The sequence below is a fragment of the Dromiciops gliroides genome, chromosome 5 (assembly GCF_019393635.1).
Source record: "Dromiciops gliroides isolate mDroGli1 chromosome 5, mDroGli1.pri, whole genome shotgun sequence".
NCBI classification, from domain to species: Eukaryota; Metazoa; Chordata; class Mammalia; order Microbiotheria; family Microbiotheriidae; genus Dromiciops; species Dromiciops gliroides.
The window spans coordinates 288,775,255-288,786,085 of NC_057865.1; the positions used below are offsets into that span (position 1 = coordinate 288,775,255).

General features: G+C 50.7%; 1 protein-coding gene across 8 annotated transcripts in view; it reads right to left on the reverse strand.

The window, feature by feature from the left end:
- The window catches only part of ELFN2 (extracellular leucine rich repeat and fibronectin type III domain containing 2), a 94,554-nt gene extending 86,346 nt beyond the window's left edge, over positions 1–8,208 (reverse strand). For 5 of the 8 annotated variants that reach the window (XM_043964929.1, XM_043964919.1, XM_043964921.1 and 2 more), the window contains exon 1: positions 7,485–7,615. The gene's annotated coding sequence lies outside the window, so the exon portion shown is untranslated. Of the gene's footprint in view, positions 1–4,695; positions 4,825–6,662; positions 6,953–7,484; positions 7,616–8,102 lie in introns of those variants that run through there. The other 3 variants (XM_043964927.1, XM_043964920.1, XM_043964930.1) reach the window with 3 other exon arrangements.
- Between the last annotated feature and the right edge of the window lie 2,623 nt (positions 8,209–10,831).

Consider the following 10,831-nt stretch of genomic DNA (forward strand, 5'->3'; position numbering starts at 1 on the left):
TAAGTATTTAGTAAATGTTTGTCGATAGACTGATTCATAGTAGGTGCTCAGGAAAAGTCATATTGGAAGAATGGAGTGAATATAGAAATGAGATGGGTAGAAATTCTTAACTCCATTTTACAGATAGGGAAACTGAGGCCTAGATAGGTTAGGTGACTTACCTCGGTTGGGTCATACAGATAAACATCCACCTAGGATTATAGTGCCCGGGACCAGGTCTAGAAGGGACTTAATAAGTTATCTAGTCTAACCTTTTTTTACAGATGAAACCGAGTCCCAGAGAAGTCAGGTTGCTTACTCAAGATCACACCCAGATGGTATGAAATTTAAACCATGGCTCTCTGATTCAAGAGGCAGAGCTCTTTACCACACTGCCTCCTCCCAATCCTATTCCGACAGAACGTCCTTGTTGCCCACCTCCACCACCACCATCACCCAGCATGAGTCCTTGGGGAGTAGGGGTGGCTGAGCCAGACTCCTCTTGGCAAGGTCTTGTCCCCTGTCTAACCTCTAGTGGTAGGCCTTGGGCCCAAGTAAGTCAGGGATTTGGGCCAACCTCTCTGCTGACCTTGAGTACATTATCTTTCCTTCCTTCTCTTTCTTCCTTTCCTTATTTCCTTCCTTCCCTCTTTCCTTGCTTCCTTTTTTCCTTTCCTTCCTTTTCTTTCCTTCCTTTGTTTCTTCCTTCCCCTAGAAATTGTCACTAGAAGCCAGAAAAGAAAGTTCTCCCTCTCCCCCACCGCCACACCTCTCCCCTCCTCTAGAACCAGCAATGCATGAAGCAGACAGGACCCCAAGGTGTCCACATAGCCTGCCAAGGACTACAGGGAACCAACAGAGTCAGAGAGATGAGATTGGAAACACAAAGTAGCAGAAAAACCTTTGAGTGAGGAGATGTGAGTTCCAGTCCTGACTTCCCCTCTTACCAGTCATATATCTCTGGACCAGAGATACAGGCCTTTGTAAACCTCAGTCTCCTGGTCTATACAATGGGATTACTAATCCCTGCCCAGGCACTTTCAGCTATTTTAAGGATCAATCAACAAATATTTGTTAATCAATTACCACATGTCAAATACCATCGTTAAGTGCTACAAATACGTAGGAAAAGTAGGGACAGCCAGCCCCAGTCTTCAAGGAACGGGGAAGGCGACACTTAGATAAATAACAAGACATATAGAAAGTAGATACAAGGTAACCTCAGAGGGGAAGGTGTGGGCATCTGAGGGACTGGGAAAAGCCACACCTAGAAGAAGCTGGTACATGGGCTGAGTCTTGAAGAAGTCACGGATTCTTAGAGGCAGAAATGAGGAGGAGGAAGGCATGGGGGACAAGTTCAAAGGCAAAGGATCATAGGGTCATCTGTTCAAAAGTGAAAGGAATGGGGCAGCTAGATAATACAGTGGATAAAGCACTGGCCCTGGATTCAGGAGGACCTGAGTTCAAATCCAGCTTCAGACACTTGACATTTAGTAGCTGTGTGACCCTAGGCAAGTCACTTAAGCCTCATTGCCCTGCCCCCCCTCCAAAAAAAAATTTTAAAAGAAACAAATAAAAAAAGAAAGTGAAAGGGATGTTAGAGCAGCAGTGTCCTACTCAAAAAGAAACAGATGCCTTCAGGCTAAGTATTGATTTAGAATACCACCAATTAACATTATCTATGTTGTATTGTATTTTTATTGATTTTGTTAAACATTTCCCAGTTACAGCTGCTGTGGGCTGCACTCTGCATTAGAGATCATCAAGTTCAATTTGCAGAGGAGGAGACCAAGACTGAGGGGCTTATCAAAGGGCTTCCTCAGGGTCTCTCAGCTAGTGTTAGTCAAGGGTCAAATATGAACTCAGGGCTTGCTGACTTGGGAGTACTGGGGTACAGCACTTTCTCCATTGTGGCCCATGTTGACTCAAGCTGGGAGTCACGGAGGGGAGAAGGGAGATATAGCATGAGAAGAAAAGAAGCAAATGAGATGATGTAACTATTGCTATGATGATGTGTTTAGCAGGCCAGGAGGAACCTGTGGGTCCCCCTTGTGGACCAAAGAGGTTCCGTAGAAATAGTGCTGATTGGAGCTCAGGAGGATTTGGATTTGAATCCTAGCCCTGCCACTCACTGCCTATGAAACCTCAAGCAAGAATCTCTACAAAACAAGGGAGCTGAACCAGATGGCTTTTCTGGTACCTTCCAGCTCAGACTTAGGTTCCCAATATCCAACAGAAGAAGACAGGAGGAAAAGGTTAAAAAGGAAGAAACCTCTACCTCCTGAGCAGACCCACCCACGTAGTGTTATTTCTCTCTGCATGATCTCTTCCTCACTTCCTCCCACAGAGCAATGTTCTCTCCTATAGTTCCTGAGACCTAAGGGGTGAAGACCACTTCCCCCCAAAACTTCTGATAACCTGGGATCAGAAAAATCTAGGTCCCCTCCACTTCCAACCCCCCAAGAGTCAGTGGAACCCTGTGTTCTAATCCCAATGGGGTTCCAGACTCAGGGAGGGTCACCAGGCTTAGTGACCAAAAGGATGGGGGAAGTCTGAGACAGCTTCCTTCGCCCGGTCTGGAAAAGAGTGGGGAGGTGAGGGGGGATGGAACAAGCATGCCTACCTTGGTAACTACCTCGGTCCTGAGGAAAACCACAGAAGTGTCCTGGGAAAACACAGCAGGGCGAAGGAGAACCCCAAGCTATCCTAAGGAGGAATTATACTCGTTCTTGCCTGGTCCCCAAAGGCAGTACTGGGACTGATATAAGGGTGGACGAGTGGAGAAGAGGTTACACAGAGGCATCTTTCTGCTAGACATCCTGACAAAGAGCGCTGTCCCAAAGTAAGAGGCAGCCTTGGGAGGGAGCGACTTCCCCATCATTAGGGGGTATTTAAGCAGAACCTGTATGGTCACCTATAGAATGAGAGGCGGCAGAGATTCTCTGGATGACAGAGTGGCGGAGATCCCTTCAGCTCTGAGAGCCAGACGCTAATGCCCCTACATCCTAGCTCATGTGTGGCCCCAACCCTGGGACAGTCACACACAGAAGCATGCAGCGGGACCCACATGGGGGTCACAGACATGGGATGAAGGTCAAACTGAAGCCCCCTTTGCCTCCACAGCTACGGATGATGTCTCAACCATGAGGGAGCATGTGTTAAAAAAGCTTTATCCTTGTGCGGATGTATCCTGCCCAGGACTTAGTCTAGTTCCAGGCTGTCCCCTCAGACCCACAGGTTCCAAGATCAGTCTGATGTCCAGCATCTTTTGTGGGGGGAAGGAGTCTGGAGCTAAGATCTCATTGGCTTATGGAACTCTTGACAAGGAATCTTCCTCTACTAATGTATATAAGCAGCAGTTCTGAAGCTTAGCATCTTGGGAATGTGGCTAAGGCACTAGAAGTTAAATGACTTGCTTAGGATCACACAGCCTGTGTTATCAGCTAAGGAACTTGGACCCAGTTTGTCCTGTCTTGAATCCTTTTGTCTACCCAGCACATCCCTCTTGTCCTGTCTCTAGCCTCTGGCACATGACAAGAGTTTTTGAAAAACACTTCTTGAATGAATGAATGAATGTATATATCAATGAATGAATGACTGAAGGAAGGAATGAATGATGGTCTACTCCATCCCCAATGGTATGTGTAGGGGAAGGGCCAGCAGTAGCCTCACTCTCTCCTCATGGACCAGAACTACGGTCTCCCTCCCTCCCCTCCCCTCGACCCTTACTGAGATTATAGAGGTTGCATAGAGGGCCAGACCAACACAGATCATCACCCTCCTGCTCTCTTTGCTCTTCAGTCTTCATCCAATCCCTCAAAGCAAATGCTTAGAGGACAAAAGCAAATAGCAGCCAGTGTGATACTGTGGTCTCCATTCAAATCCTGATTTGGAGCCTCATTATATGTATGACCTTGTATAAGTCACCTCACTTCTCTTGGCCTCACTTTCCTCATTTGTAAAATTAAGGACTGGGTGGCCTCAGAGATGACTCGCATCTCTAATTCTGTGAGCCTAGAATCAATGAGCAGTCCTCCCCACCCCACAACACACACATCCTTGACACTGCCAAGATACAAGGGAGCCAAGGAAGGCATCCCCACATACAGCCTGAAAGCAGAACTGGGTAACACATACACACACATACACATACAAACATGAGGATATGATATAGATGTGCCCATATATGCTTGGCTTGGAAATGTATCAATATATTAGGCAAAGGACAGGATTGGGAACTAGGGGGCCTGCCATTGAGTCTCAGCTCTCCTTGCCTGCCTCTATGATCTTGGGCAAATCACTTCCCTTCCCCAGACCTCAGTTTCCAAAACTGTCAAATAAAGGGCTTGCACTGGCTGCTGCTAAGTTTCTTGCCAGTTCTGAGTCTCTCTGATCCTAGGACTTTCCTCCAGGGTGACAAAATGCCGAAAGTGTTCAAATGTTCTGAACAGGATTCAGCACACCAATGCACCAGCCTGACCCATGGCTATACACAAACAAGAAGAGAGCTTCAAATCTACAACACAGAAACACCCCCTCTGACCCTGCCCTTCACCCCCACATTTGGGAGCACAGGAAAGAATACACACACATACACACACACATACACACTCCTGTGGGCAAAAGGCCCCCAGAAAAGCCCCTCTGTCAAGGGGAGCTAAGCTTATTAAAACATGAACATGTTATAGAGACAGGCAGCCACACCCGCCCACCTACCCTCCATCAGTTTATGGCTGTCCGATACCCATGGCTCTTCGGGGATCCACAGATTCCAGTAATAGGGAAGGAGATGCAGGGGGCAGGGGGCTGGGGACTGGCTCTCCATGGGGATAGGGAGCAGTCTGGAGAAAATTAGGTGGGCAGATGAGAGGGGAGAAGAGAGAGCCAGAAAGATAATGAGAGAAGGGGGTAAAGGAGGAGGGGACATGGAAGGGAGAAAAAAAGGAAGGGATATGGATGGCATAGGAGGGAAAAGAGAAGGGCATCAGAGAGGCAGGGAAAAGAGCAGAAAAGGGACAAGAAGAGAAAAAAGAGGAGGGGATGATGGGAAGAGAAGAAAGAAGGGAAAGAGAATAGGAGGGGAAGATATTCGAAAAGATAAGAGGGGAGGGGAAAGGAGAGGGAGGAGTAGAAGGGCATGAAGAGAAAAGAGAAGGGGATAGGGGAAAGAGGGAAAGAAAGAAGAGGAAAAGGGGGAAGTGGAAGAAATGAGTAAGAATAGAAAGAGAAGGAAGAGGAAGGAAAGAGAGGGTGAAGAGAGAGGAGAGGATAAGAAGGGAGATGGGGAAAGGAGAAGGAAGGTTAGGAGAGGGGAAGAGATTAAAGAGGGAAGGAGGAGAAGCAAAGAGGAAAGGGAAGGAGTGAAGAAAGGCAAAGGGGAGGGAGAGGGAGGAGAAAAAAGGCAAAGGAGTAGGAGAAGGAGAGAGGGTGAGAGATGTGAGGGAGAAGGGAAAGGGAGAGGCAGGCGAGTGCAGGGAGAAGGGGAGAGGGGAGAGAGAGGGAAGATGGCAGAGAGAGCACACTGCTGCAGAGAAGCCTGTTCAGCCCCACACCCTGGGGGTAGCTCTCCTCTCCTGCCCAGGGCTGCTCTCACCTGCTCCTTGGCCCACAAGCCCAGCACATCCCAAGCATCATATCCCTCCCCCCAAACACACACACAAACACAGGCTCCTCAGCATAAAACAGGGCCCCTCACCCTTTCTAGGAGGATCCATCCCACATGCCTGGCACACACACAGCAGGCATGCACCCTGCACCCTGCCCACAGAGGAAGAATACCCCCCTCCAGAGAGACACCTCCAGCAGGGCCCATGTGCCCAGACATGCGCATGAACACACCGGACACACATGCCACATGGCCACCCCCAGCCCCCTGGAAGACAAGGAAGGATCCTAGCGCCCTCCTGGCTGCGGCAGTCTATGGATCATCTCTTTGGCCCTTGACTTCCCACATTGGGGGGGACAGGGGCAAATACGCAGCCTGGTACCCTTCTCCAACCCCGGGCCCCACCCCCAATATGGCCAACCCCCTCTTGCTCCTCCATCCCATTCCTCAATCTTAACCCCACCCCCATTCAAGACCCCCTAAGGGTCCCAAAGGACTCCCAGGCATGCCCCCAAGAGCATTGGTTCCCCTCTTCACATACTTGTTTCCCTCCTCTGGAAAGGTTGGTATTGCCAACGTCTTTTCCTCCCCTCAGGCACCCACCCCCCAATTCTCAGAATCCCCCAAAGTTTGTAAAGATCTGGGAGTTGGTAGAGGAAACAGAAAGGAAGCTTGTTGAGGAGGGGGGCGGTATTGACTAATATCCCCGGACAGCCTCTGGGCAATCTCATGCTGCTGCTTTCTCGCCCCTCTCCCCAAAATACATAAATTCATGCATTCATCTCAGCTATTTGCAGTTTGTCCTCCTCCATCCACAAATCCAAGGCATGTTCTTTACCCCCTTGGGAATTTCCAGGCTCCCAATACTAAAGTGCTGCCCCCCCGCTTCTGACTCCCCTCCACTCTTAGCTCCCTATTCCAACTCTCTTCCAACACACACACACACACACACACACACACACACACCAAGGGAAGGGCCCTAGAACCAGAGCCTCCAGCTTCCTATCCCTGCCCAATTTGTGCTGCTGTTAGAGCTAACATCCCAGAGGTGATCTGGGATCCAAAGGGATCCACTTACCTGCTGATCCGGATGGAATTCCGGCAGAGGAAAGAGGGGGAGGGGAGAGGTCTGCTGCCTGCCCGCCTCCGAGGAAGAGAGAGAGGAGAGAGAGAAAAGAAAGGAGAGGAAAGAGAGGAGAGGGGAGAGGGGAGAGAGAAGAGAGGAGAAAGGAGAGAGGGCTGTGTGCCTGCCAGTGTTTGGGTATGGGTCTGTGAGTGTGCACGCTGGTGTGCAGGCGTGAGTGTGCGCTAGCGTGTGTATGTGTGTGTGTCTAAACCAGTGTGTGTGTCAGTATGTGTGTCTGAGAGCGCGTGCAGACACCACCCCACCGCCACCTCTCCTCCTCCTCCTCCTCCTCCTCCTCCTCTTCCTCCTCCCCGAGCCAGTGGCCGCCGAGGGGGCTGAAGCCGTGCGGTGGTTGGGGTTGCTGGCCGGCCGGCCGGCTGTCTAGCCGTCTGTCTGTCTGTCTGTCTGGACAGTGGCTGCAGGTTCTCTGTGTGTCTGTCTGACACGGTGCTAGGCTATCGGCCCTTCTCTCTTCTCTCGAAATCCTCTCTCCCCCCAACCCCCTCTCCCGGCTGTGTGAGCCCAGGGCCCAGCGGCAGGAGGCGCCCACCCGCACTGCCCGCACCTGCACCCCCACGTACCCCACAGCCCCCAGCTCTGGGAGGGGGAAGGGGGAAGCAGGGCTCCCGCCGCAGCCGCAGAGGCAGGAGGGAGGCCCGGCCCCAGGGGCCAGGCGGGCACTGAATCGGCGCCCTCCGGATGGGGCCCGGGTCACTGTCCGCCCCACCATCTCTACCCCCTCCTATTCCCCTTCCTTCCCCCACGCCGGCTCACCTGGAGGGGAGGGGGGTCTCCAAGGCCCGCGGGGAATACAGGAGGGCCCAGGCGACAGCTCTGGTTCCCGGGGCCGGTGCATGCAACAGCTGGCGGGGAACTTAGCGCCCCGCCGGCGGACCCGAGGTAGCGCAGCGCCCCCCCCACCCCCACCCCACCCCCCGCGCGCGAGCTCGAGCGCGCCCACGCGCGCGCGTGCCCGCTCCGCACCCCACCAGAGAGCGAGCCTACCCACCCGCTCCCCGCCCCGTGCCTGTCCAGCTGGACAGCTCCCCGGCAGCCGGGCCCTGGGATGCAGCCCCTAACAGCTGGACCCCTCCCCCACCCTTGGCTCTCCTCGTGACCCACCAGAGTAGGGAAGGGCATGTTGAGACACAGCTGGGAGTCCCCTACCTCCACCCCCACTCTCTGCCCCTCCACTGGGAAATCTCCCCCCCAATCTAGATGGCTTCCTGCCCCACCACCACCACCACCACCATCACCACCAAGCAAAGGCCAAAGATGTGAAGAACTAGTGGGCCCACTGGCAAAAAATGCCTGAGATGTGTCCCCAGAGCCTACCCACCTGTCCAAGCCCCCAATATACACAAGATTACACACACACCCATCCCCTGGTACCTGGAACACCTGAAGGGGAACAGCCAGCTCTGCTGGGGAGGCAGCAGCTGTCTCTCACAGATGCAACAGATGGAGAGAGGAACTATTCATAGAATCCCAGAACCCGGGAATGTCAGAGCTGAAAGGACCTTAGAACATGGGCGATTCCACCACCCAGTGCGACAGCCGGAAGAGACTTCAGAACATAGACTGTCAGAACTACAACAGTCAAGGGCTAAGAGATGAAAGATCTTAGAAGAGAGAATGCTAGAACAGGGGATCTTAGAGCCCAAGGGACCTTCAAACAGAATGTCAGAGCTGGAAGGGACCTTGGAACGCAAACTGTTAGAACATAGAATGCTGATGCCAACAGGGATCTTAAAGCCTAGAATATTCAAGCCTAGAATGTCTGGGTTTGGGAGGACCTCAGAACAGAGACAGACTATCAGAACTGGAAGTGCGCTTAGGAAGGAAGGAAATGAGCAGTTCTTAAGCACTGTGCTGGGTATTGTACTGTGCTTTACAAATATCTGCTCCTCAAAACAACCCCGGAAGATACATGCTATTATTATGCCCATTTTATAATCGAAGAAACTGAGGCAAAGGTTAAGTGACTTGCCCAGAGTCACCCAGCTAGTGACTGTCTGAGGGTAGATCTGAGCTGAGGTGTTGCTGACTTCAGGCCCAGTGTTCTATCCGCTTCACCACCTGCCTGCCTCTAAAATGGAAAAGGTATGAGGGATCATCTAGTCCAATCCTTTACAACATAGACTGTCAGACCCAAAGGGCCCTTAGAACACAGAACATTAGAATGTATGTAGTATGTTAGAAAATGAAGTTTTTGAGCTGGAAGAGAGATTAATTAGAACAAAAACTGTTATAACATGGAGTGTCAGTCCCTTAGCCCAGAGAACCCAAGGTGGGAAGGACCTTAGAACAAAGGATGTCAAGGATAGAAGGCCAAAGCTTGAAAGGTCTTCAAACATAGAACTTTAGAACATAGAACATAGAACATAGTATAACCATCCCGAAAGAGTTGAATCACACAAACAGGCCCAAAGAAGTAACTTGCCTAATGTCATCACCCAAACCCAAGGAAAGGACCCAGTTCTCCTACCTCCCAGTCTAAGCCAGCCTCAAACACATCCAATAAAAAGAATTTTCTCCTTTTATCTTGTTATTGTTTGTCCTTCATTCTCAAGAGGATCATGACATCAGGGTGATGTCACGACTTGCACTGAATTGGATTTAAGGGAGGCAAGGCTGTGCAAAGTCACCAGCCTCACTCTCTCCTCCAGAGCCATCTGGGTCCAATGGCAAGATATAGATCAGGACACCTGGAGACGGCCCCAGATGTTTGAGGCAATTGGGGTTAAGGGGCTTGTCTGGGGTCACACAGCCAGTAAGTGTCTGAGGTAAGATTTGCATTCAGGTCCTCCCAACTTCAGGGCCAGTGCTCTATCCACTGAGCAACCCAGCTACCCCCTCCTTTTTATATACATTCCAAAAACAACATGCTATTTGGCTGTGGCATTCTACTTCTCAAACATAGGCATCACTCCTATCAGCTTCAGAAAAGCACCCTAGGGGTTGGCTTGGGAAATGCACAGATGTTGAGACAGACCATCTTTGAAATCAGCCACACCTGTTTGTTACTTCCCAATCTGTTTCAAAAGTGGATAGGTGGTGGGGGCAGCTAGGTGGCGCAGTGGATAAAGCACCGGCCCTGGATTCAGGAGGACCTGAGTTCAAATCCAGCCTCAGACAATTGACACTAGCTGTGTGACCCTGGGCAAGTCACTTAACCCTCATTGCCCCACCCAAAAAGGAAGGAAGGAAGGAAGGAAGGAAAGAAAAGTAGATAGGTGGTGAAGTGGATAGTGTGCCAGGCCTGGAGTCAGGAAGACTTGAGTTCAAATTCCACTTCAGACACATACTAGCTGTGTAACCCTGGGCAAATCACGTCACCATGTTTACCTCAGTTTCCCCATATGTTGTTGTTTTTGTTCTTCATTCTCGAAGAGGACCATGACATCAGGGTGATGTCACGACTTGCACTGAATTGGATTTAAGGGAGGGAGGACTGTGCAAGGTCACCAACCTCACTCTCTCCTACAGAGCCATCTGGGTCCAGTGACAAGATACACATCAGGACAACTGGAGATGGCCCTGGATGTTTAAGGCAGTTGGGATTAAGTGACTTGCCCAGGGCCATATATCTAGTACATGTCTGATTTGACTCTGGTCCTCTTGACTCCAGGGCCAGTCCTCTATCCACTGGGCCATCTAGCTGTCCCTTCCCCATCTGTAGCTGGAGAGGGAAATAGCAAACCACTTCAGTATCTTTGCCAAGAAAACTCCAAATGGGGTCATGAAGAATCGGACACAACTGAAATGACTGAATAGCAATAATCTGTTTCAAAGAAGATCTAGAAGCTTCTCTCCTTTCAACCCTGGCCCATCATTCACCTACTCAGCCACAAAGAAGCTAAGTTTCTTCACACATCCTTGCCCATCCCTACCACCGTTTGTTTGTTTGTTTGTTTTGTGGGACAATGAGGGTTAAGTGACTTGCTCAGGGTCACACAGCTAGTAAGAGTCAAGTGTCTGAAGCTGGATTTGAACTCAAATCCTCCTGAATCCAGGGCTGGTGCTTTATCCACTGTGCCACCTAGCTACCTAGCTACCCCCACCACCACCTTTTAATAGTAGACTTGTAAAACAGCTATCCATCCCTCTAGAAGAACAAT